Genomic DNA, 25,766 nt, shown 5'->3' with positions numbered 1-25,766 from the left:
TTTATGCAGGTCATTAATGACTCACTGCAATCAGTGACAACCAACCAGCATGAATGGCAACCAAGTCTTGCAGAAATGCGTGCCATTCTCGAGAAGGCAGTGGCTTTTGTTTCGAAGACCATTCTGTTTCCAATTTAATGCAAATAACATAAAAATTAATTGCACTCCCATAATTTGTCTGCAGAAATCCATAGTCAGTCATTCGGTCATTCATTCATTCATTGAATCAGTCAGATAGATATTCAATCAATTCACATCATTCACCTTCGTTCACCGAAAATGATGCAATAAGAAATCCCTATCTCACACACACTCACACATAGATTTTAATATTTATCGCTTTCATGTATTTCTCCTTATAAGGACTTCGTAATTAATGTCTGGCAAAGACAAATAAAACTACAAGTTGTAGATATTTATATCACCATGATGAAGAGGACGATAATGCATGAGGATGATGGTAGTTTGTGGTGGTGCGGTGCCGTTATTGCTCGGTCATGCTTCAATTGTCTCTTATTATTACGGAATGACACACAAGTGAATGGTGCTCAGAAGAGCTTGAATCGAATTAATCCAATGTTAAATTATTTTATGACATCGAAATCCTTAAGAAGTTTATGGGAAAATATGTTTTAATTAAAAATGGAAGGATTTTCAATAATATCTTACGGAACAGTTCTATCATACTGATTACTTACGGATATAAAGCTCAGTTTTCAAATAAAAAAAGTTCAATGGAAATTAATTATTCAATAGTTCATCAGCATAAGTCTTCTAACCAAGAATTTCAGTAGAAATAATTTTTTTATAGAAAATTTTACAATTAGAAAAATTCATACAAGGTAGATGACTTTTACCTCGGAATTGATTTTATTCGAGAGAAAAGTACGTGGAAGGTGAGTAACCCCATAGACAAGTTCGTGGTAGAAAAATTATTCGGACAAAAATTTCCTAATAGAGAAGTTCATTGGAAAAAAGTCCTATACAAAAGTTCATTGGAGATGGCTCTTCCTTCTCGGATATTAGTTTTGCTATAGAAAAACTCATAAAATATAAAGTTTCCTACTTAAATCATTTTTCCTGCAAAAGTTCATCGGATTCGTCATCTTTTATTAAGAGGTTCATCAAAATGACTTTTCCTATGTAGAAAAGCGCATCCTCGATGACTTTTTATATAAGAAATGTTCATAGGAAATGATTTTTCCTCTATAGAAAAGTTCATCGAACATGAATTTCATCGATAACTTTTCCTATAGAATAGTTCATCGACGGTCGATGACTTTTCCCATAGAAAGGTTTATCGATGATCGATAATTTTTTCCTATAGAAAAGCTTATCAATGATCGATAAAGTTTCCTATAGAAAAGTTCATCGATGATCGATGACTTTTCCTATAGAAAAGTTCATCGATGATCGATGACTTTTCCTATAGAAAAGTTCATCGATGATCGATGACTTTTCCTATAGAAAAGTTCATCGATGATCGATGACTTTTCCTATAGAAAAGTTCATCGATGATCGATGACTTTTCCTATAGAAAAGTTCATCGATGATCGATGACTTTTCCTATAGAAAAGTTCATCGATGATCGATGACTTTTCCTATAGAAAAGTTTATCGATGATCGATGACTTTTCCTATAGAAAAGTTCATCGATAGAAAAGTTCATCGATGATCGATAACTTTTCCTATAGAAAAGTTCATCGATGATCGATAACTTTTCCTATAGAAAAGTTCATCGATGATCGATGACTCTTCGTATAGAAAAGTCCATCGGAGATGACTTTTCGTATAGAAAAGTTCATCGGAGATGATTTTTCGTATAGAAAAGTTCATCGGAGATGATTTTTCGTATAGAAAAGTTCATCGGAGATGATTTTTCGTATAGAAAAGTTCATTGGAGATGATTTTTCGTATAGAAAAGTTCATCGGAGATGATTTTTCGTATAGAAAAGTTCATCGGAGATGATTTTTCGTATAGAAAAGTTCATCGGAGATGATTTTTCGTATAGAAAAGTTCATCGGAGATGACTTTTCGTATAGAAAAGTTCATCGGAGATGACTTTTCGTATAGAAAAGTTCATCGGAGATGACTTTTCGTATAGAAAAGTTCATCGGAGATGACTTTTCGTATAGAAAAGTTCATCGGAGATGACTTTTCGTATAGAAAAGTTCATCGGAGATGACTTTTCGTATAGAAAAGTTCATCGGAGATGACTTTTCGTATAGAAAAGTTCATCGGAGATGACTTTTCGTATAGAAAAGTTCATCGGAGATGACTTTTCGTATAGAAAAATTCATCGGAGATGACTTTTCGTATAGAAAAGTTCATCGGAGATGACTTTTCGTATAGAAAAGTTCATCGGAGATGACTTTTCGTATAGAAATATTCATCGGAGATGACTTCTTGTATAGAAAAGTTCATCGGAGATGACTTTTTGTATAGAAAAGTTCATCGGAGATAACTTTTCCTACAGAAAAGTTCATCGATGATCGATAATTTTTCCTATAGAAAAGTTCATCGATGATCGATAACTTTTCCTATAGAAAAGTTCATCGATGATCGATAACTTTTCCTATAGAAAAGTTCATCGGAGATGACTTTTCGTATAGAAAAGTTCATCGGAGATGACTTTTCGTATAGAAAAGTTCATCGGAGATGACTTTTCGTATAGAAAAGTTCATCGGAGATGACTTTTCGTATAGAAAAGTTCATCGGAGATGACTTTTCGTATAGAAAAGTTCATCGGAGATGACTTTTCGTATAGAAAAGTTCATCGGAGATGACTTTTCGTATAGAAAAGTTCATCGGAGATGACTTTTCGTATAGAAAAGTTCATCGGAGATGACTTTTCGTATAGAAAAGTTCATCGGAGATGACTTTTCGTATAGAAAAGTTCATCGGAGATGACTTTTCGTATAGAAAAGTTCATCGGAGATGACTTTTCGTATAGAAAAGTTCATCGGAGATGACTTTTCCTATAGAAAAGTTCATCGGAGATGACTTTTCCTATAGAAAAGTTCATCGGAGATGACTTTTCCTATAGAAAAGTTCATCGGAGATGACTTTTCCTATAGAAAATTTCGTCGGAGATGACTTTTCCTATAAAAAAGTTCGTGGAGATGACTTTTCCTATAAAAAAGTTCATCGGAGATGACTTTTCCTATAGAAAAGTTCATTGGAGATTACTTTTCCTATAGAAAAGTTCATCGGAGATTACTTTTCGTATAGAAAAGTTCACCGTAGATGACCTTTCGTACAGAAAAATTCATCGTAGATGACTTTTCGTATAGAAAAGTTCATCGTAGATGACTTTTCGTATAGAAAAGTTCATCGTAGATGACTTTTCGTATAGAAAAGTTCATCGTAGATGACTTTTCGTATAGAAAAGTTCATCGTAGATGACTTTTCGTATAGAAAAGTTCATCGTAGATGACTTTTCGTATAGAAAAGTTCATCGTAGATGACTTTTCGTATAGAAAAGTTCATCGTAGATGACTTTTCGTATAGAAAAGTTCATCGTAGATGACTTTTCGTATAGAAAAGTTCATCGTAGATGACTTTTCGTATAGAAAAGTTCATCGTAGATGACTTTTCGTATAGAAAAGTTCATCGTAGATGACTTTTCGTATAGAAAAGTTCATCGTAGATGACTTTTCGTATAGAAAAGTTCATCGTAGATGACTTTTCGTATAGAAAAGTTCATCGTAGATGACTTTTCGTATAGAAAAGTTCATCGTAGATAACTTTTCGTGTAGAAAAGTTCATCGGAGATGACTTTTCGTGTAGAAAAGTTCATCGGAGATGACTTTTCGTATAGAAAAGTTCATCGGAGATGACTTTTCGTATAGAAAAGTTCATCGGAGATGACTTTTCGTATAGAAAAGTTCATCGGAGATGACTTTTCGATGAATTTTTCATTCAGTAAATTTAAAATTTTCCTATATTAAAGATCATCGTAAATGACTTCTCCTATAAAAGTGTTCATCGGAGATGTCTCTTCCTATAAAAAGTTTCGTTGGAGATTTTTTTTTTTGTAAAAAAATCATCTTTCAATTAAAAATGCTATCGTTAATGATTTTTCCTTAAGAAAATTTGGTCGTCGTTTTATTTTTCTAAAGCAAAGTTCATCGTTGAACACTTTTCTTATAGAAAAGTTCGTCGAAGAAAAATTTTCTATAGAAAATTTCATTTGAGAAAACTTTTCCGAAAAATTATCATTGTTTGACGCATCTTCAGTGGGATTGGTATAAATATTTTTATCCTTATTTATAGTTTCTTAAGTTATTGTTAGAAAATTAGAAAATTCATCTCCTTATTTGAAATTTGAAAAATCTGTATTGAACGCTTTTGTTCTAAATTGCCAATTTTTCCTTCCTCCAAACATAAATCCACGCTTCGTGATTGATCGACCTCGTTAGCTAGAAGAAAAATTTGCCTCAGTTACCGACAAAAAATTGCCAATTTATATGGAAAATATGAAACATGTTTTAATTTAAACTAATGTTTAGGCTTAGCAACAAAATAGCATTTTAATATTTATAAATTTTGAAACAAAAATGAAACATCTCAGGCTCCACCTACGCGAGAATTTGTAAAAGTTTTTTTCTTTGAAATGTAATATTCGTTGTTTACTTTGGGGAGTAGTGTTGGCAAATGTTGTCGGAATTACTTTGTTCGCTATAAAATCACTAACGTACACAAGCAATTTGTAACAATTTATTAGGAAATTTCCAGCAACATTTGTAATGTTGTAGACGTTTGGTGTTTTTATTGAATGATTTCCATTTTCTTTTTTGGCTTTTGATTGGGGGAGGTGGGCCATGTTGATGTCAGGTTTACAATATTCAAATTGTCTGTAAGTATGTGTTTGGTAAGAGAGAATGACAGTGAAATGTTGTTCTTAGTGTCTTGTGAAATACAACAACATTTACCAAACTCCCTCAGCTATTTTCAGCAGAAAATGTTCGTTAAGTTATTCGAAGACTTGTTCAATGTTAATGTTTTATAAATTGTGACAAAGCTGCCATTCAGTGTTTGTTTTCCTTTGCTGGGGGATGGGTGAGGGACAGTTGTTGGAGGTGATGCAAACTAAGATAAATATTCTGTAATATTTTCTTAAATGTTTTGACTGGAACACAGGTGTTGAGATTTGCTACAAGGAATACATTATGTCTGAGTTTCTTCAAGTCTGTTTCCACTGCTTTTTGGGGATGTGTTTTCAACCACCCATTTCTGCACCTGTTCCATCTTTTCAAGAGTTATGTTAACAATCAAAGTTAAATCAGAAATTGTAACGGCTTGTCGAATGTTAATGTTGTTTGAAGGATTTTAACTTTTGGCAGCAAGGAAAAAATTGTTATTAAAGAAATAACGTTCCTTAGACTTAGACACCATACAAAGCCTTAAGAAGAAAACAGGAACTCGAAACAACACACATGTTTTGCCAACTGTTGCAAAATAAAAATAAATATTTAGTGGGTAACTAATTCAAAGTTATTGCAACAAAACAGCTGCACAATATTGCTACTCATTTTACTACTGGAAAGCGAAACTCAAAATTCAGTTACTCAATATTTAGAGGATATATACATATATACTTTCAAAATAGAGAAAACTTTTCATCAAATATCAACTTCATTGTACATTATTTATTAAAAATTCCTTTAGCTCAATTCTTAACAAATGTAACAAGTTTTAGGACAAAAATTAACTGAATTCACACTGCCCACATGAACATACACCCCTCTATTTTAATCCTGCATATGGTAGCGCATATGGTAGTGTCATACACAAAATTAGGGTTTAATAATTTATCTTATTTTTTTGTAATCATAAATTTCCCAGCTTCTAAAAACATTTTAAAATATTTAATTTTCAAACTTTAAATTCTCTTCCTCCTACTCACTCTCTCTACTTGGGTATAAGTTACCTATGGTCTATTTTTATGTGGACCCAAATGTTATTGAAGCCTAAAACATTTATGGTAAACCATCAACACAATGACTTCAATATAAATTTTAATATACATATGGATGCACATCCACACACACAATTTTAATTCTACACATGTGCATTTGTGTCATTGTACAACAAGTACAACAATTCCAAATAAACACAATTGTTTGAATGAAAATGTATCTAAAGAATATAAGGGAAAATATTCCACATGTAAATGTGTCATTATAATGCAATGTGATGTAAGGATAACCCCGTGAACCTTATGAGAGGAAGTATTGGAAAAGTCATCGAAGAAGTTTTTCTATATGAAAATTCATCTACGATGAATTTTTCTAAAGAAAAAATAATCTACGATGAACTTTTCTATACGAAAAGTCATCTACGATGAACTTTTCTAAAAGAAAAGTCATCTAGTATGAACTTTTCTATACGAAAATTCACCTACGATGAAATTTCTATACGAAAAGTCATCTACGATGAACTTTTCTATACGAAAATGCATCAACGATAAACTTTTCTATACGAAAATGCATCTACGATGAACTTTTCTATACGAAAAGTCATCTACGATGAACTTTTCTAAACGAAAAGTCATCTACGATGAATTTCCTAAACGAAAAGTCATCTACGATGAACTTTTCTAAACGAAAAGTCATCTACGGTGAACTTTTCTAAACGAAAAGTCATCAACGATGAACTTTTCTAAACGAAAAGTCATCTACGATGAACTTTTCTATACTTTTCGTATAGAAAAGTCATCAACGATGAACTTTTCTATACGAAAAGTCATCTACGATGAACTTTTCTATACGAAAAGTCATCTACGATGAACTTTTCTATACGAAAAGTCATCTACGATGAACTTTTCTATACGAAAAGTCATCTACGATGAACTTTTCTATACGAAAAGTCATCTACGATGAACTTTTCTATACGAAAAGTCATCTACGATGAACTTTTCTATACGAAAAGTCATCTACGATGAACTTTTCTATACGAAAAGTCATCTACGATGAACTTTTCTATACGAAAAATCATCTACGATGAACTTTTCTATACGAAAAGTCATCTACGATGAACCTTTCTCTACGAAAAGTCATCTACGATGAAAACGAAAAGTCATCTACGATGAACTTTTCTATACGAAAAGTCATCTACGATGAACTTTTCTATACGAAAAGTCATCTACGATGAACTTTTCTATACGAAAAGTCATCTACGATGAACTTTTCTATACGAAAAGTCATCTACGATGAACTTTTCTATACGAAAAGTCATCTACGATGAACTTTTCTATACGAAAAGTCATCTACGATGAACTTTTCTATACGAAAAGTCATCTACGATGAACTTTTCTATACGAAAAGTCATCTACGATGAACTTTTCTATACGAAAAGTCATCTACGATGAACTTTTCTATACGAAAAGTCATCTACGATGAACTTTTCTATACGAAAAGTCATCTACGATGAATTTCCTAAACGAAAAGTCATCTACGATGAACTTTTCTAAACGAAAAGTCATCTACGGTGAACTTTTCTAAACGAAAAGTCATCAACGATGAACTTTTCTAAACGAAAAGTCATCTACGATGAACTTTTCTATACTTTTCGTATAGAAAAGTCATCAACGATGAACTTTTCTATACGAAAAGTCATCTACGATGAACTTTTCTATACGAAAAGTCATCTACGATGAACTTTTCTATACGAAAAGTCATCTACGATGAACTTTTCTATACGAAAAGTCATCTACGATGAACTTTTCTATACGAAAAGTCATCTACGATGAACTTTTCTATACGAAAAGTCATCTACGATGAACTTTTCTATACGAAAAGTCATCTACGATGAACTTTTCTATACGAAAAGTCATCTACGATGAACTTTTCTATACGAAAAGTCATCTACGATGAACTTTTCTATACGAAAAATCATCTACGATGATCTTTTCAATACGAAAAGTCATCTACAATGAACTTTTCCATATGAAAAATCATCTACAATTAACTTATCTATATGAAAATTCATCTATGATGAATTTTTCTGAAGAAAAAATTATCTACGATGAAGTTTCCTACTGGAGAAATAATTTACAATGAACATTTTTATACGAAAAGTCTTCTACGATGAACCTTTCTCTACGAAAAGTCATCTACGATGAACTTTTCAATACGAAAGTCATCTACGATGAACTTTTCAATACGAAAAGTCATCTACAATGAATTTTTCAATTACGAAAAGTCATCTACGATGAATTTTTCAATACGAAAAGTCATCTACGATGAATTTTTCAATACGAAAATTCATCTATGATGAATTTTTCTGAAGAAAAAATTATCTACGATGAATTTTTCTGAAGAAAAAATTATCTACGATGAAGTTTCCTACTGGAGAAATAATTTACAATGAACATTTTTATACGAAAAGTCTTCTACGATGAACCTTTCTCTACGAAAGTCATCTACGATGAACTTTTCAATACGAAAGTCATCTACGATGAACTTTTCAATACGAAAAGTCATCTACAATGAATTTTTCAATACGAAAAGTCATCTACGATGAATTTTTCTATACGAAAAGTCATCTACGATGAACTTTTCAATACGAAAAGTCATCTACGATGAACTTTTCAATACGAAAGTCATCTACGATGAACTTTTCAATACGAAAAGTCATCTACAATGAATTTTTCAATACGAAAAGTCATCTACGATGAATTTTCAATACGAAAAGTCATCTACGATGAATTTTTCAATACGAAAAAGTCATCTACGATGAATTTTTCAATACGAAAAGTCATCTACTCTAAATTTTTCTATACGAAAAGTCATCTACGATGAACTTTTCTATACGAAAAGTCATCTACGATGAACTTTTCTATACGAAAAGTCATCTACGATGAACTTTTCTATACGAAAAGTCATCTACGATGAACTTTTCTATACGAAAAGTCATCTACGATGAACTTTTCTATACGAAAAGTCATCTACGATGAACTTTTCTACGATTAAATTTCAATACCAAAGTCATCTACGATGAACTTTTCTATACGAAAAGTCATCTACGATGAACTTTTCTACACGAAAAGTCATCTACGATGAACTTTTCTATACGAAAAGTCATCTACGATGAACTTCTCTGCACGAAAAGTCATCTACGATGAACTTTTCTATACGAAAAGTCATCTACGATGAACATTTCTATACGAAAAGTCATCTACGATGAAATTTTCTATACGAAAAGTCATCTACGATGAACTTTTCTATACGAAAAGTCATCTACGATGAACTTTTATATACGAAAAGTCATCTACGATGAACTTTTCTATACGAAAAGTCATCTACGATGAACTTTTCTATACGAAAAGTCATCTACGATGAACTTTTCTATACGAAAAGTCATCTACGATGAACTTTTCTACGATTAAATTTTCAATACCAAAAGTCATCTACGATGAACTTTCCTATACGAAAAGTCATCTACGATGAACTTTTCTATACGAAAAGTCATCTACGATGAACATTTCTATACGAAAGTCATCTACGATGAAATTTTCTATACGAAAAGTCATCTACGATGAACTTTTCTATACGAAAAGTCATCTACGATGAACTTTTATATACGAAAAGTCATCTACGATGAACTTTTCTATACGAAAAGTCATCTACGATGAACTTTTCTATACGAAAAGTCATCTACGATGAACTTTTCTACGATTAAATTTTCAATACCAAAAGTCATCTACGATGAACTTTTCTATACGAAAGTCATCTACGATGAACTTTTTTATACGAAAAGTCATCTACGATGAACTTTTCTATACGAAAAGTCATCTACGATGAACTTTTCTATACGAAAAGTCATCTACGATGAACTTTTCTATACGAAAGTCATCTACGATGAACTTTTCTATATGAAAAGTCATCTACGATGAACTTTTCTACGATTAAATTTTCAATACCAAAAGTCATCTACGATGAACTTTTCTATGCGAAAAGTCATCTACGATGAACTTTTCTACACGAAAAGTCATCTACGATGAACTTTTCTATACGAAAAGTCATCTACGATGAACTTCTCTGCACGAAAAGTCATCTACGATGAACTTTTCTATACGAAAAGTCATCTACGATGAACATTTCTATACGAAAGTCATCTACGATGAAATTTTCTATACGAAAAGTCATGTACGATGAACTTTTCTATACGAAAAGTCATGTACGATGAACTTTTCTATACGAAAAGTCATCTACGATGAACTTTTCTATACGAAAAGTCATCTACGATGAACTTTTCTATACGAAAAGTCATCTACGATGAACTTTTCTATACGAAAAGTCATCTACGATGAAACTTTTCTATACGAAAAGTCATCTACGATGAACTTTCTATACGAAAAGTCATCTACGATGAACTTTTCTACGATTAAATTTTCAATACAAAAAGTCATCTACGATGAACTTTTCTATACGAAAAGTCATCTACGATGAACTTTTATATACGAAAAGTCATCTACGATGAACTTTTCTATACGAAAAGTCATCTACGATGAACTTTCTATACGAAAAGTCATCTACGATGAACTTTTCTATACGAAAGTCATCTACGATGAACTTTCTACGATTAAATTTTCAATACCAAAAGTCATCTACGATGAACTTTTCTATACGAAAGTCATCTACGATGAACTTTTATATACGAAAAGTCATCTACGATGAACTTTTCTATACGAAAAGTCATCTACGATGATGAACTTTTCTATACGAAAAGTCATCTACGATGAACTTTTCTATACGAAAAGTCATCTACGATGAACTTTTCTACGATTAAATTTTCTATACCAAAAGTCATCTACGATGAACTTTTCTACACGAAAAGTCATCTACGATGAACTTTTCTATACGAAAAGTCATCTACGATGAACATTTCTATACGAAAAGTCATCTACGATGAAATTTTCTATACGAAAAGTCATGTACGATGAACTTTTCTATACGAAAAGTCATCTACGATGAACTTTTCTATACGAAAAGTCATCTACGATGAACTTTTCTATACGAAAAGTCATCTACGATGAACTTTTCTATACGAAAAGTCATCTACGATGAACTTTTCTATACGAAAAGTCATCTACGATGAACTTTTCTATACGAAAAGTCATCTACGATGAACTTTTATATACGAAAAGTCATCTACGATGAACTTTTCTATACGAAAAGTCAGCTACGATGAACTTTTCTATACGAAAAGTCATCTACGATGAACTTTTCTATAGGAAAATTCATTTACGACGAACTTTTCAATACGAAAAGTCATCTACGATGAACTTTTCTATAGCAAAATTCGTTTACTACGAACTTTTCTATACGAAAAGTCATCTACGATGAACTTTTCTATGCGAAAAGTCATCTACGATGAATTTTTCGATGCGAAAAGTCATCTACGATGAATTTTTCTATACGAAAATTCATCAACGAGGAATTTTTCTATACGAAAATTCATCAACGATGAACTTTTCTATAGCAAAATTCGTTTACTACGAACTTTTCTATACGAAAAGTCATCTACGATGAACTTTTCTATACGAAAAGTCATCTACGATGAACTTTTCTATACGAAAAGTCATCTACGATGAACTTTTCTATACGAAAAGTCATCTACGATGAACTTTTCTATACGAAAAGTCATATACGATGAACATTTTCTATAGGAAAAGTCATCGATCATCGATGAACTTTTCTATAGGAAAAGTCATCGATCATCGATGAACTTTTCTATAGGAAAAGTCATCGATCATCGATGAACTTTTCTATAGGAAAAGTCATCGATCATCGATGAACTTTTCTATAGGAAAAGTCATCGATCATCGATGAACTTTTCTATAGGAAAAGTCATCGATCATCGATGAACTTTTCTATAGGAAAAGTCATCGATCATCGATGAACTTTTCTATAGGAAAAGTCATCGATCATCGATGAACTTTTCTATAGGAAAAGTCATCGATCATCGATGAACTTTTCTATAGGAAAAGTCATCGATCATCGATGAACTTTTCTATAGGAAAAGTCATCGATCATCGATGAACTTTTCTATAGGAAAAGTCATCGATCATCGATGAACTTTTCTATAGGAAAAGTCATCGATCATCGATGAACTTTTCTATAGGAAAAGTCATCGATCATCGATGAACTTTTCTATAGGAAAAGTCATCTCCGATGTACTTTTTTGTAAGAAAAGTCATCTCTGATGAACGTCTTTAATAGGAAAAGTCCTCTCCGATGAACTTTTCTACAGGAAAAGTCCTCTCCGATGAACTTTTCTACAGGAAAAGTCCTCTCCGATGAACTTTTCTACAGGAAAAGTCATCTCCGATGAACTTTTCCATAGGAACAACTTTTCCATTAGAAAACTCTTCTCCGCGCAACTTTTCAATGGGAAAAGTCGTCTCCGATGAACACTGCTATAGTTTTCTGTATGAAAAGTCATCTCCGAGAACTGCGTCCCATCTATCGAAGTTTTCGTGGTACTCATACAGATTTAAATGAATGGCTATGAATTTCTTATAACCATACATACATACATATGTTGCTTTTATTCAACTGTGAAACAGCCTATAATAAATGCTTTTATACACACACACAGCAAAGATTTCTGTTCCATCGCACACAATGACAAAATGACATTGTTAAGTAGAGAATGCTTTACATGCTCTAAACATACTTAATAAAATATTGCATATCCTTTACTCTCAACATTTCAACAATACTTATGTATGCAAGGAAAGACTCACACACACATATCCTATGCCCCCACAAACCCAAGAGAATAAGTAATGTTGGTGAAGGGAGAACCTACATCCAGCAGTGACTGTAAACGAATCCCGTACTAGTTCGTTGTAAATTGTTACTGGTGTGCGGTTGTTCAACTCGGAGATGTAAATATGTGAGTGTATGTGTAAAGCGGATATATTGTTTGTAATCTGTATCCTGTATCTGTGTAAGTGAAATAATTTGTAGATGTGCTAGCACATTAGGGACTGAATAACAACTGTGTGCCTGGTAAAGTGAATGTCGATGTGTGTGTGATGTGCGTGTAGTTGTTTGTATTGGTAAAATAAGTGCATACACTTTAGTATGATATTGAAATGAAATACATTCAATTCATTCATTGTTCTTTACTCTCTCTCTCTCCCTGCCCCTGGTTTCTCCTCATCCTGTTGAGATATTTATGACAAGAATTTTATATTTTCTTCAATAGAACTGAGCTGGAACACATATTCATACCAATTATTGTCTTCCTCTCTCTCCCCATATATTCTAGTTGTAAATAATATATAAATTTTATTTAAGTAAATGGTAAAATTCTATGAAAAACAAAAGCCAATATGACAAAAGACTTTATCATCATCATCATCGTCACTCTTAACTGCATCTGATGAACTGATATTATGTCCAAAGCAAATTCTGTGTGCATATTCTTTATGTAAGTGAACTGAAGAATGTTGAGGAATTTTACTTACCAAAAATTCTTTATAAATTTTGGGTTAATTTGTTGGCAAGCTTCAAAGGTCAAACAGATATTTAAAGTAATAGTTTTCAATTTATTTAAAATCGATATTTTATGGAACTAGTTTAAAATTAAATTGTGGATAATAGATTTTGATTTAATTTTACAAAACAAAGAAACTTATTGAATATTTTTCTTTTCATTTTCAGGTGAGCAAAATCTTGGATTTGATATAAAAGTGCAAGTGCGTGAGTAAATTTATGATTAATTCTACAAAGAACTAAAATAACAATTTCGTTACGCTTCTCCTTTTCAATAGAAAATATTGAATAGAAGAACAGAAAAATTCATCGATGATTTTTCCTATTGAAAAGTTCGTCGATGATTGATGAATTTTGCTATAGAAAGTTCATCGAAGATGACTTTTCGTTTAGAAAAGTTAATCGAAGTTGATTTTCCGTATAGAACAACTTCGCCGTAGATGAATTTTTGTATAGAAAAGTTTATCGTAAATGATGTTTCGTATAGAAGAGTTCATCGCAGATGACTTTTCGTATAGAAAGGTTCATCGTAGATGGCTTTTCGTATAGAAAAGTTCATCGTAGATGACTTTTCGTATAGAAAAGTTCATCGTAGATGACTTTTCGTATTGAAAAGTTCATCGTAGATGACTTTTCGTATAGAAAAGTTCATCGTAGATGACTTTTCGTATAGAAAAGTTCATCTTAGATGATTTTCGTATAGAAAAGTTCATCGTAGATGACTTTTCGTATAGAATAGTTCATCATAGATGACTTTTCCAATAGATGACTCTTCTTATAAAAAAGTTTATTGTAGATGATTTTCCTATAGAAAATTTCGTAAATATAAATATATAAAAGTTCATCGATTATCGGTCACATTTGCAATAGAAAAGTTCATCGATGCCTTTTCGTATAGAAAAGTTCTTCGGTGATCGATGACTTTTCGTATAGAAAAGTTCATCGATGATCGATAGTAGATGACTTTTCGTATAGAAAAGTTCATCGTAGATGACTTTTCGTATAGAAAAGTTCATCGTAGATGACTTTTCGTATAGAAAAGTTCATCGTAGATGACTTTTCGTATAGAAAAGTTCATCGTAGATGACTTTTCGTATAGAAAAGTTCATCGTAGATGACTTTTCGTATAGAAAAGTTCATCGTAGATGACTTTTCGTATAGAAAAGTTCATCGTAGATGACTTTTCGTATAGAAAAGTTCATCGTAGATGACTTTTCGTATAGAAAAGTTTATCGTAGATGACTTTTCGTATAGAAAAGTTTATCGTAGATGACTTTTCGTATAAAAAAAATTCATCGTAGATGTCTTTTCGTATAGAAAAGTTCATCGTAGATGTCTTTTCGTATAGAAAAGTTCATCGTAGATGTCTTTTCGTATAGAAAAGTTCATCGTAGATGTCTTTTCGTATAGAAAAGTTCATCGTAGATGTCTTTTCGTATAGAAAAGTTCATCGTAGATGACTTTTCGTATAGAAAAGTTCATCGTAGATGACTTTTCGTATAGAAAAGTTCATCGTAGATGACTTTTCGTATAGAAAAGTTCATCGTAGATGTCTTTTCGTATAGAAAAGTTCATCGTAGATGTCTTTTCGTATAGAAAAGTTCATCGTAGATGTCTTTTCGTATAGAAAAGTTCATCGTAGATGACTTTTCGTATAGAAAAGTTCATCGTAGATGACTTTTCGTATAGAAAAGTTCATCGTAGATGACTTTTCGTATAGAAAAGTTCATCGTAGATGTCTTTTCGTATAGAAAAGTTCATCGTAGATGTCTTTTCGTATAGAAAAGTTCATCGTAGATGTCTTTTCGTATAGAAAAGTTCATCGTAGATGTCTTTTCGTATAGAAAAGTTCATCGTAGATGTCTTTTCGTATAGAAAAGTTCATCGTAGATGACTTTTCGTATAGAAAAGTTCATCGTAGATGACTTTTCGTATAGAAAAGTTCATCGTAGATGACTTTTCGTATAGAAAAGTTCATCGTAGATGACTTTTCGTATAGAAAAGTTCATCGTAGATGACTTTTCGTATAGAAAAGTTCATCGTAGATGACTTTTCGTATAGAAAAGTTCATCGTAGATGACTTTTCGTATAGAAAAGTTCATCGTAGATGACTTTTCGTATAGAAAAGTTCATCGTAGATGACTTTTCGTATAGAAAAGTTCATCGTAGATGACTTTTCGTATAGAAAAGTTCATCGTAGATAACTTTTCGTATAGAAAAGTTCATCGCAGATGACTTTTCGTATAGAAAAGTTCATCGTGGATGACTTTTCGTATAGAAAAGTTTATCGTAGATGACTTTTCGTATAAAAAAAATTCATCCTAGATGACTTTTCGTATAGAAAAGTTCATCGTAGATGACTTTTCGTATAAAAAAGTTCTTCGTAGATGACTTTTCGTATAGAAAAGTTCATCGTAGATGACTTTTCGTATAAAAAGGTTCTTCGTAGATGACTTTTCGTATAGAAAAGTTCATCGTAGATGTCTATGCGTATAGAATAGTTCATCGTAGATGTCTTTTCGTATAGAAAAGTTCATCGTAGATGTCTTTTCGTATAGAAAAGTTCATCGTAGATGTCTTTTCGTATAGAAAAGTTCATCGTAGATGTCTTTTCGTATAGAAAAGTTCATCGTAGATGTCTTTTCGTATAGAAAAGTTCATCGTAGATGAATTTTCGTATAGAAAAGTTCATCGTAGATGACTTTTCGTATAGAAAAGTTCATCGTAGATGACTTTTCGTATTGAAAAGTTCATCGTAGATGACTTTTCGTATAGAAAAGTTCATCTTAGATGATTTTCGTATAGAAAAGTTCATCGTAGATGACTTTTCGTATAGAATAGTTCATCATAGATGACTTTTCCAATAGATGACTCTTCTTATAAAAAAGTTTATTGTAGATGATTTTCCTATAGAAAATTTCGTAAATATAAATATATAAAAGTTCATCGATTATCGGTCAATAGAAAAGAAAAGTTCATCGATGATCGATGACATTCGCTATAGAAAAGTTCATCGATGCCTTTTCGTATAGAAAAGTTCTTCGGTGATCGATGACTTTTCGTATAGAAAAGTTCATCGATGATCGATAGTAGATGACTTTTCGTATAGAAAAGTTCATCGATGATCGATAGTAGATGACTTTTCGTATAGAAAAGTTCATCGTAGATGACTTTTCGTATAGAAAAGTTCATCGTAGAAGACTTTTCGTATAGAAAAGTTCATCGTAGATGACTTTTCGTATAGAAAAGTTCATCGTAGATGACTTTTCGTATAGAAAAGTTCATCGTAGATGACTTTTCGTATAGAAAAGTTTATCGTAGATGACTTTTCGTATAGAAAAGTTTATCGTAGATGACTTTTCGTATAAAAAAAATTCATCGTAGATGTCTTTTCGTATAGAAAAGTTCATCGTAGATGTCTTTTCGTATAGAAAAGTTCATCGTAGATGTCTTTTCGTATAGAAAAGTTCATCGTAGATGTCTTTTCGTATAGAAAAGTTCATCGTAGATGTCTTTTCGTATAGAAAAGTTCATCGTAGATGTCTTTTCGTATAGAAAAGTTCATCGTAGATGACGTTTCGTATAGAAAAGTTCATCATAGATGACTTTTCGTATAGAAAAGTTCATCGTAGATGACTTTTCGTATAGAAAAGTTCATCGTAGATGACTTTTCGTATAGAAAAGTTCATCGTAGATGACTTTTCGTATAGAAAAGTTCATCGTAGATGACTTTTCGTATAGAAAAGTTAATCGTAGATGAATTGTCGTATAGAAAAGTTCATCGAAGATGACGTTTCGTATAGAAAAGTTCATCGTAGATGACGTTTCGTATAGAAAAGTTCATCGTAGATGACGTTTCGTATAGAAAAGTTCATCGTAGATGACGTTTCGTATAGAAAAGTTCATCGTAGATGACGTTTCGTATAGAAAAGTTCATCGTAGATGACGTTTCGTATAGAAAAGTTCATCGTAGGCAACTTTTCGTATAGAAAAGTTAATCGTCGATGACTTTTCGTATATAAATGTTCATCGTAGATGACTTTTCGTATAGAAAAGTTCATCGTAAGCAACTTTTCGTATAGAAAAGTTCATCGTAGATGACTTTTCGTTTAGAAAAGTTCATCGTAGATGACTTTTCGTTTAGAAAAGTTCATCGTAGATGACTTTTCGTTTAGAAAAGTTCATCGTAGATGACTTTTCGTATAGAAAAGTTCATCGTGGGTAACTTTTCGTATAGAAAAGTTCATCGTGGGTAACTTTTCGTATAGAAAAGTTCATCGTAGATGACTCTTCGTATAGAAAAATTCATCGTAGATGACTTGTCCAATAGATAAGTTCATTGTAGTCTTCTTCTTCCAATAGAAAATGTAATCGAAGTTGAACGTTTATTGAAGATCAGTTCATCGGATATGACTTTTCGTATAGAAGAGTTCATCGTAGATGACTTTTCATATAGAAAAGTTTATCGGAGATAACTTTTGTTATACAAAAGTTGATCAGAGATGAGTTTTCTTATAGAAAATTCATCAAAAATGGCATTTCATATAAAAATTTCGTAGTTCTTTAAAATAGGTGCTTTCATATTGAGAAAAAATATTTTATTTTGTTCTTTGAAAAATGCATCACTTGCAAAACACATTCCACCAACCACAATTAGTCTTCCGACATCCTCTAAATGATTATAGCTGACAATATATTGTGGTGTTCGTGACAGAGACATCTGTCACAATTTTACGCATTACCAGAACCAGTCAAGGCAAATGTCAGTTTTAATTAAGAACACTGATGCAGAAAACACCAACACTTCCTGTGAATGAAGGAAAAAACAACAACAACACCAGACATGGACTGTGGCAATGTAATGCAATAGCCGATGATGACAAGTTACAAAATATTCAAAGGATTAAAGCAAATCCAGTAAAAAAAGCGAATGTCTATTAAAGAAACGAAGCATAAAGCATCCCATAACAATGTCATAAATACCAAGTTGGCTTTAAAAAAAAGCCAACTAAATGTTGCCTCTATGTTGTACGAGAGGAGGCTTGAACAGGAAAAAGCAACGGAATTTGAAAATACGGAAAAAAACTATGGGGGCTACAAGGGAAGGGAATACAGCAAAAGGCAATAACAACCAACCAAGAGTAGCAGTAAAACAAAACTGAACTGCATCAAGTGGTGGCGGGACCAGGGCCGGCAAGGAAAACGGAAACATGGCTTGCCAATAGCTAAGTAGTGTATCCGTATCCTGTCATAAGAGCTAAACAAAAAGACGATTTTTTGTTGTTGAGCCTTTGCACTTGGCTTTTTTGTTTTTTGCTTGCAAATGCCTACTCTTCTAATATACACCACGTTTAATGTTCAACAACTAAAGGGGATAAATGTTAAAGCGGCATTAAGAGGCAGAGCTCGCTTGCCAAACTCAGTCTGTTATGGGATAATTCAAGCATATGCCCACAAATGATGTAGATAGTACACGGAGAGAGGAGGCATTGCCTACAAAACTAAATGTTCATAAACATAAGGATAACAATGTTTCTTGCTATGCTTCACTTTTCCGCTGCTCTCTTGCTTTTTTTGTTCTATGCCATACTTTCTGTCTATGGCTTCAGGTTCGGGAAGTAAATGTTGCGCGTTAGCCTTGTAACGACGACGACAACAACAATGTTCATTTGCACGTTCACTCCTTTGATGTCAACCAAAAGGACATTTGTTGCTGTATTAACAAACTCTAAAGGCCAGTAGGCTTTAACAGAAGAACAAAAGGCAACAAAAATTAATACCAACGTAATCGGAGGGCTGGAAGGATTTCTGAAAACCGTGTTTAGCGCGATTTTGAGTATTGAAATTAGAAGAGATGTTGAAGAGTGGACAATCTTTGTCTAGCCATTGATGAGATGCTTACCCATCAGGAGATATTTCAGTGAGAATGAGTTATTCCATAGAAAATATCATCAGATATTACTTTTCCTAAAGACAATTTGAATGTCTTAGAATTTTTTTCTATTGAAAATTTCATCCGATTTTTAGGTATAGAAAAAAAACTTGGAAGATAATTTTGCCACATACTTTTGAAATTAACTACCAATTTTTAAAGGTTATTAGAATTGAGTCTGGCTAAAAGGTCACACGTGAAAACAAATAAAACATAAATGTATTAACAAAGGAGGGTGTAAAACGTCTGCTAATGGCTTTATGGTTTCTGTTCCCACAAATCTTTAAAATTTACCTTAAATTTCCACCCAGACGTCGAGGTTTTTTAACTGAACATCATTCTTTCCTCCCCATGGTTTTGTGGTAAACGCTTTTTGATGTTTCTAAGGACTTTCAAATTTATCCCGCGGATTTATGCTTCCAGATGCATGGTTGGGCTACACCGCCCTCGGACTAAGTTAAAACCGATAGAGTTTGTCTACTGCTGTTAGGCCAAGACTTATTGTTTAATATGATTATAAATGTCTTTGGTATTATGTTCTCACAAACACAATTGTTCGGCGCACACACACATGTGTAATCCAGCCCAACCACAACCAGACTTCATAAACTTCTTAAGAGAAAAGTATGAAAAAAGGGATTTTGGCGAATTGATTAAATTTGTATTTTTCTTTTGATGGAGCCACAAATGTGTAACAACGCCAACAAATTATGGGGTAGGATTTAATTGATTGAAAGCTTAATTACATTTGACATACTAGCGTCACTCGTAAGGGGGAAAGGAGGATATTGGCATTAAAGACCATAATAACGGTTATTGTTTATCTTGTTTGTCTTGTTTGTATTGAGGCGTCTCTTGCTCAAATATTGTTATGATATTTTTATTGGGAGCACATGCACATGTTTGATAATATACGGCATAATCTTCTCCATTTGCCATGTTAATCTTAAAGGAAATTAATAAGACACGCATATCATTTATTATTCAAATAGATTGATGTGTAGCTATAGTCAGAAAAAGTTATTAATTGAAGGAAAACAAACAATGGTTTTCAAGATAAATAGAAAAAATAATGAGACGGCAAAAAATGTTAATGGGCGATGACGATTTCTGTAGAAAAACTCATCAGAGATGACTTTTTCTATAGGAAAGTTTATTAGAAATTAATTTTCCTATAGAAAGTTTATCGAAGGAAAATTTTACTATAGAAAAGTTCATCGGAGACTTTTTGCCTATAGAAAAATTCATCGATAACCGATAAATTTTTTTTATAGAAAAATCATCGATAATCGATAAATTTTTTCTATAGAAAAATTCATCGATAATCAATAAATTTTTTATATAAAAAAATTCATCGATAATCAATAAATTTTTTATATAGAAAAATTCATCGATAATCGATAAATTTTTTCTATAGAAAAATTCATCGATAAATTTTTTCTATAGAAAAATTCATCGATAAATTTTTTCTATATAAAAATTCACCTATAATCGATAAATTTTTTCTATAAAAAAATTCATCCATAATCGATAATTTTTTTTCTTTCGAAAAATTCATGGATACTCGATAATTTTTTCTATAGAAATATTCATCGATAATCGATAATATTTATCTGTAGAAAAATACATCGATAATCGATAATTTTTTTTTTTCTATCGAAAAATTTATCGATTCTTGATCAATTTTTCTATAGAAATTCATCTGATCCGATGGTTTTTTCCAATAGAAAAATTCACCGACAGTCGATGATTTTTTCCTATAGAAAAATTCATCGGCGATGATGATGATTTTTCCTATAGAAACATTCATCGATAATCGATGATTTTTACTATAGAAACATTCATCGATAATCGATGATTTTTGCCTATAGAAACATTCATCGGTAATCGATAATTTTTTTTCTATAGAAAAATTCATCGATCATCGATTAATTTGTTTCTTAGAAAAATTCATCGATAATCGATACATTTTTTTCTTAAGAAAAATTCATCGATTATCTATAAATTTTTTCTATAGAAAAATTCATCGATGATCGATAAATTTTTTTTTTCTATAGAAAAATTCATCGATAATCGATAATTTTTTTCTATAGAAAAATTCATCGATAATCGATAATTTTTTTCTATAGAAAAATTCATCGATAATCGATAAATTTTTTTCTATAGAAAAATTCATCGATAATCGATGATTTTTCCTATAGAAAAATTCAGCGACAGTCGATAATTTTTTCCTATAGAAAACTTCAGCGACAATCGATGATTTTTTCCTATAGAAAACTTCAGAGACAATCGATGATTTTTTCCTATAGAAAAATTCATCGACAGTCGATGATTTTTTCCTATAGAAAAATTCATCGACAGTCGATGATTTTTTCCTATAGAAAAATTCATCGACAGTCGATGATTTTTTCCTATAGAAAAATTCATCGACAGTCGATGATTTTTTCCTATAGAAAAATTCATCGACAGTCGATGATTTTTTCCTATAGAAAAATTCATCGACAGTCGATGATTTTTTCCTATAGAAAAATTCATCGACAGTCGATGATTTTTTCCTATAGAAAAATTCATCGACAGTCGATGATTTTTTCCTATAGAAAAATTCATCGACAGTCGATGATTTTTTCCTATAGAAAAATTCATCGACAGTCGATGATTTTTTCCTATAGAAAAATTCATCGACAGTCGATGATTTTTTCCTATAGAAAAATTCATCGACAGTCGATGATTTTTTCCTATAGAAAAATTCATCGACAGTCGATGATTTTTTCCTATAGAAAAATTCATCGACAGTCGATGATTTTTTCCTATAGAAAAATTCATCGACAGTCGATGATTTTTTCCTATAGAAAAATTCATCGACAGTCGATGATTTTTTCCTATAGAAAAATTCATCGACAGTCGATGATTTTTTCCTATAGAAAAATTCATCGACAGTCGATGATTTTTTCCTATAGAAAAATTCATCGACAGTCGATGATTTTTTCCTATAGAAAAATTCATCGACAGTCGATGATTTTTTCCTATAGAAAAATTCATCGACAGTCGATGATTTTTTCCTATAGAAAAATTCATCGACAGTCGATGATTTTTTCCTATAGAAAAATTCATCGACAGTCGATGATTTTTTCCTATAGAAAAATTCATCGACAGTCGATGATTTTTTCCTATAGAAAAATTCATCGACAGTCGATGATTTTTTCCTATAGAAAAATTCATCGACACTCGATGTTTTTTTCCAATAGAAAAATTCATCGATAATCGATGATTTTTTTCCTATAGAAAAATTCATCGATAATCGATGATTTGTTTCCTATCGAAAAATTCATCGATAATCTATGATTTGTTTCCTATCGAAACATTCATCGATAATCGATGATTATTCCTATCGAAAAATTAATCGATAATCAATGATTTTTCCTATTGAAAAATTCATCGATAATCGATGATTTTTCCTATAGAAATTTATTTAGCTGTGGAAAAATTCATCGGAGTTGAGTTTTGCTATGGAAATTGAATTAGAAATGAATTTTCCTTTTTCTTATAGACGTCCATCAGATCTGCTCCTAGAAGTTAGTTAAGTTTTCCTAGAGAAGACCCTTAGGTCTTCTCATTGAAGAACATATTTATTTTTGTGTCACGCTTACTGAAATTATGTATATTATTTATTTATTTTGGTTGTTTTTTTCTACACAACAAGACAAAATCTTATGATTACAGTATAGATTTATAAATATACATCAGGTATCCATGTTAAAAATTATCACAAATAAAAATAAAAATGATTTAAAATTTAAAGTGTAGGTATTTTTGTAAATTAGTTTATAATAATATTGAATAATTTACAAAAATACCTACACTTTAAATTTTAAATCATTTTTATTTTTATTTGTGATAATTTTTAACATGGATACCTGATGTATATTTATAAATCTACACTGTAATCATAAGATTTTGGAATGCGAATACTCGCAACTAGGCATTTAACGTTTAAATAACTCATAAATTATATACGAATATTTTTCAGAAGTGCTACATGACTTTAAATTAAATGAAGAAAACATTTCTTCCTTGCATTTAAATTTGTCTTTAATAAATTTGTCTTTAATAAAGCAAACAGGGTACAACGAGCCACTCTCCCTTATTCGTGTCTATCTTCTTAATTATGAATGTCTGTTGAATGTTGGTTGATGATATCCTTTAGTTTTATTTTACACATTTTTTCCATTTTTCATTCATACTTTAGTCATTTGCTGGTTGTATATTTTACCGTTGTATGCCTTTTGACTTCATTTTTTGCAATGGGAATATTTTATTTGGCAAATACCTTTTAACTGTCTGGACAGGCAGTGTGCAATACCCCTCCTCAACGGCAGGACGCTTAAATTACCATGAAATTTGTTTTTCATAAACATTGTAAGTTCTGACTCAAACAAAGTGACTCTTACGCACACACACACACTTTGCTTCATCATTTACAAAACAGAAAAATACAAAACAATATTGCCAAGGAAACAAACAACTTTAATTCAATTTCCATACAATATGCTTAAAATTTCCATATAATCATTCAGTAGGATTATTATTGCAATCATCATCAGCAGCAGTCGCATCAGCTCCTTTGTAAAGAAGAGGAAAGTTACACACACAATTCACATTCATTTCGACATTTGTTCATTCATTCACTCAATCTAGCAACAGCAGCAGCAGTGGCAATCGTCATTCATGCCCTGATAATGGTGATACCACCGATGATGCTGGTGATACTGATGATGATTGTCATGATTCCAAACACTGATTGCTTTCATTGGTATGATGATAATGATAATGGCGATAATGATGATGGTGATGCTGATGGTGATATACTTCCAACTAAATATAGAGTATCATTGAAAGATCACAAACAAAGTGCCGGGAGAAAGAGAGAAAGTGTTGCAATAAAAGGGAGATAACAGAACTCGTATTCCATTTCAACAATGTCGGTGATTATCTGAAAATGATATGAAATGTCATGTGTAGTAGTGTGTGTAAGGACGTGTGTGTAACATACAAAACACTCAGACAGGATTCTGTTACCAAATTATAAAATAAAAACGCACACACATACACACCCACATAGTTATTTGTATACACACAATCTAAAGCATGTAAACACTTAGAAGAGATTGTAAGCCTGGTGTGGTGTTGTGGGATGAGAACTAAGGAGGAACATAACCCAAAATTGAAAAATTAAAAGTAAAAATGTTTGGCTTGAAAAACGCTGGCTGAGTTCTAAACTGAAGAGCTATGAAAACAAACCAATACTTGAAAGCACTAGAAGTGCGAGCGTACATTTGTAAAGAATGTCGTCTCTTGGGAGGGCCTTAGAAGTAGGAGAATGAGGATACTCGTACAACAACCATATGAAGTGGTTACAAATCCAAGTTCAACAATTTAGCCAAACAATTAAACCAAACGAAAAAAGGTAATAGACAATTATCAAGAGCCAAGTAAATAAATCAAAGTTCAAGTGGCTAGAAAAATAATTAAGTGCGTCGTCGACAATGGGATTTTGGTAACATTTAATTGAATTACATTTGTTTTTGGGGTAAATCGTTCTATCTAGAGAGGGTGACTAAGTAGGAACTAGAAGAGGTACCTTTAAATGAGTATTTGGATATGGTGGAAGAGAAATTAATTATGGAATTGATAGGGCAGATAACAGACGAGAGTGGTTGAGGTTAAACACAAGTAAGGAAAATGTTGATGAATTATTCTATAGGAAATATATCATGGTCCGATGAATTTTTTTAAAGGATCGTCCGGTGAATTTTTTCTACAAGAAAAGTTCATCGTCCGATGAATTTTTTCTATAGGAAAAAAGTTCATCGTCCGATGATTTTTTTCTATAGGAAAAAAGTTCATCGTCCGATGAATTTTTTCTATAGGAAAAAAAGTTCATCGTCCGATGAATTTTTTCTATAAAAAGAAAGGTCATCGTTCGATCCATTCGATTAATTTTTCTATAGGAAAAAAGTTCATCGTTCGATGAATTTTTCTATCGGAAAAAAGTTCATCATCCGATGAATTTTTTCTATAAGAAAAAGTTAATCGTACAATGAATTTTTTCTATAGGAAAAAGTTAATCGTACGATGAATTTTTTCTATAGGAAAAAGTTAATCGTACGATGGATTTTTTCTATAGGAAAAAAGTTAATCGTACGATGAATTTTTTCTATAGCAAAAAAGTTCATCGTCCGATAGATTTTTTCTATAGGAAAAAAGTTCATCGTCCGATGAATTTTTTCTATAAGAAAAAAGTTCATCGTCCGATGAATTTTTTC

General features: G+C 31.8%; 1 protein-coding gene across 4 annotated transcripts in view; it reads left to right on the top strand.

Moving 5' to 3' along the window:
- The window catches only part of nrm (neuromusculin), an 898,245-nt gene that overhangs the window by 470,064 nt on the left and 402,415 nt on the right, over window positions 1-25,766 (top strand). The gene's annotated exons all lie outside the window — the stretch shown is intronic.

This window comes from Musca autumnalis, unplaced genomic scaffold (assembly GCF_047663935.1).
Source record: "Musca autumnalis isolate F117 unplaced genomic scaffold, ASM4766393v1 scaffold_4, whole genome shotgun sequence".
In the NCBI taxonomy this organism is placed as follows: Eukaryota; Metazoa; Arthropoda; class Insecta; order Diptera; family Muscidae; genus Musca; species Musca autumnalis.
Note: the sequence above shows the minus strand (reverse complement) of the source record. Positions and strands in the feature narration are given on the sequence as shown.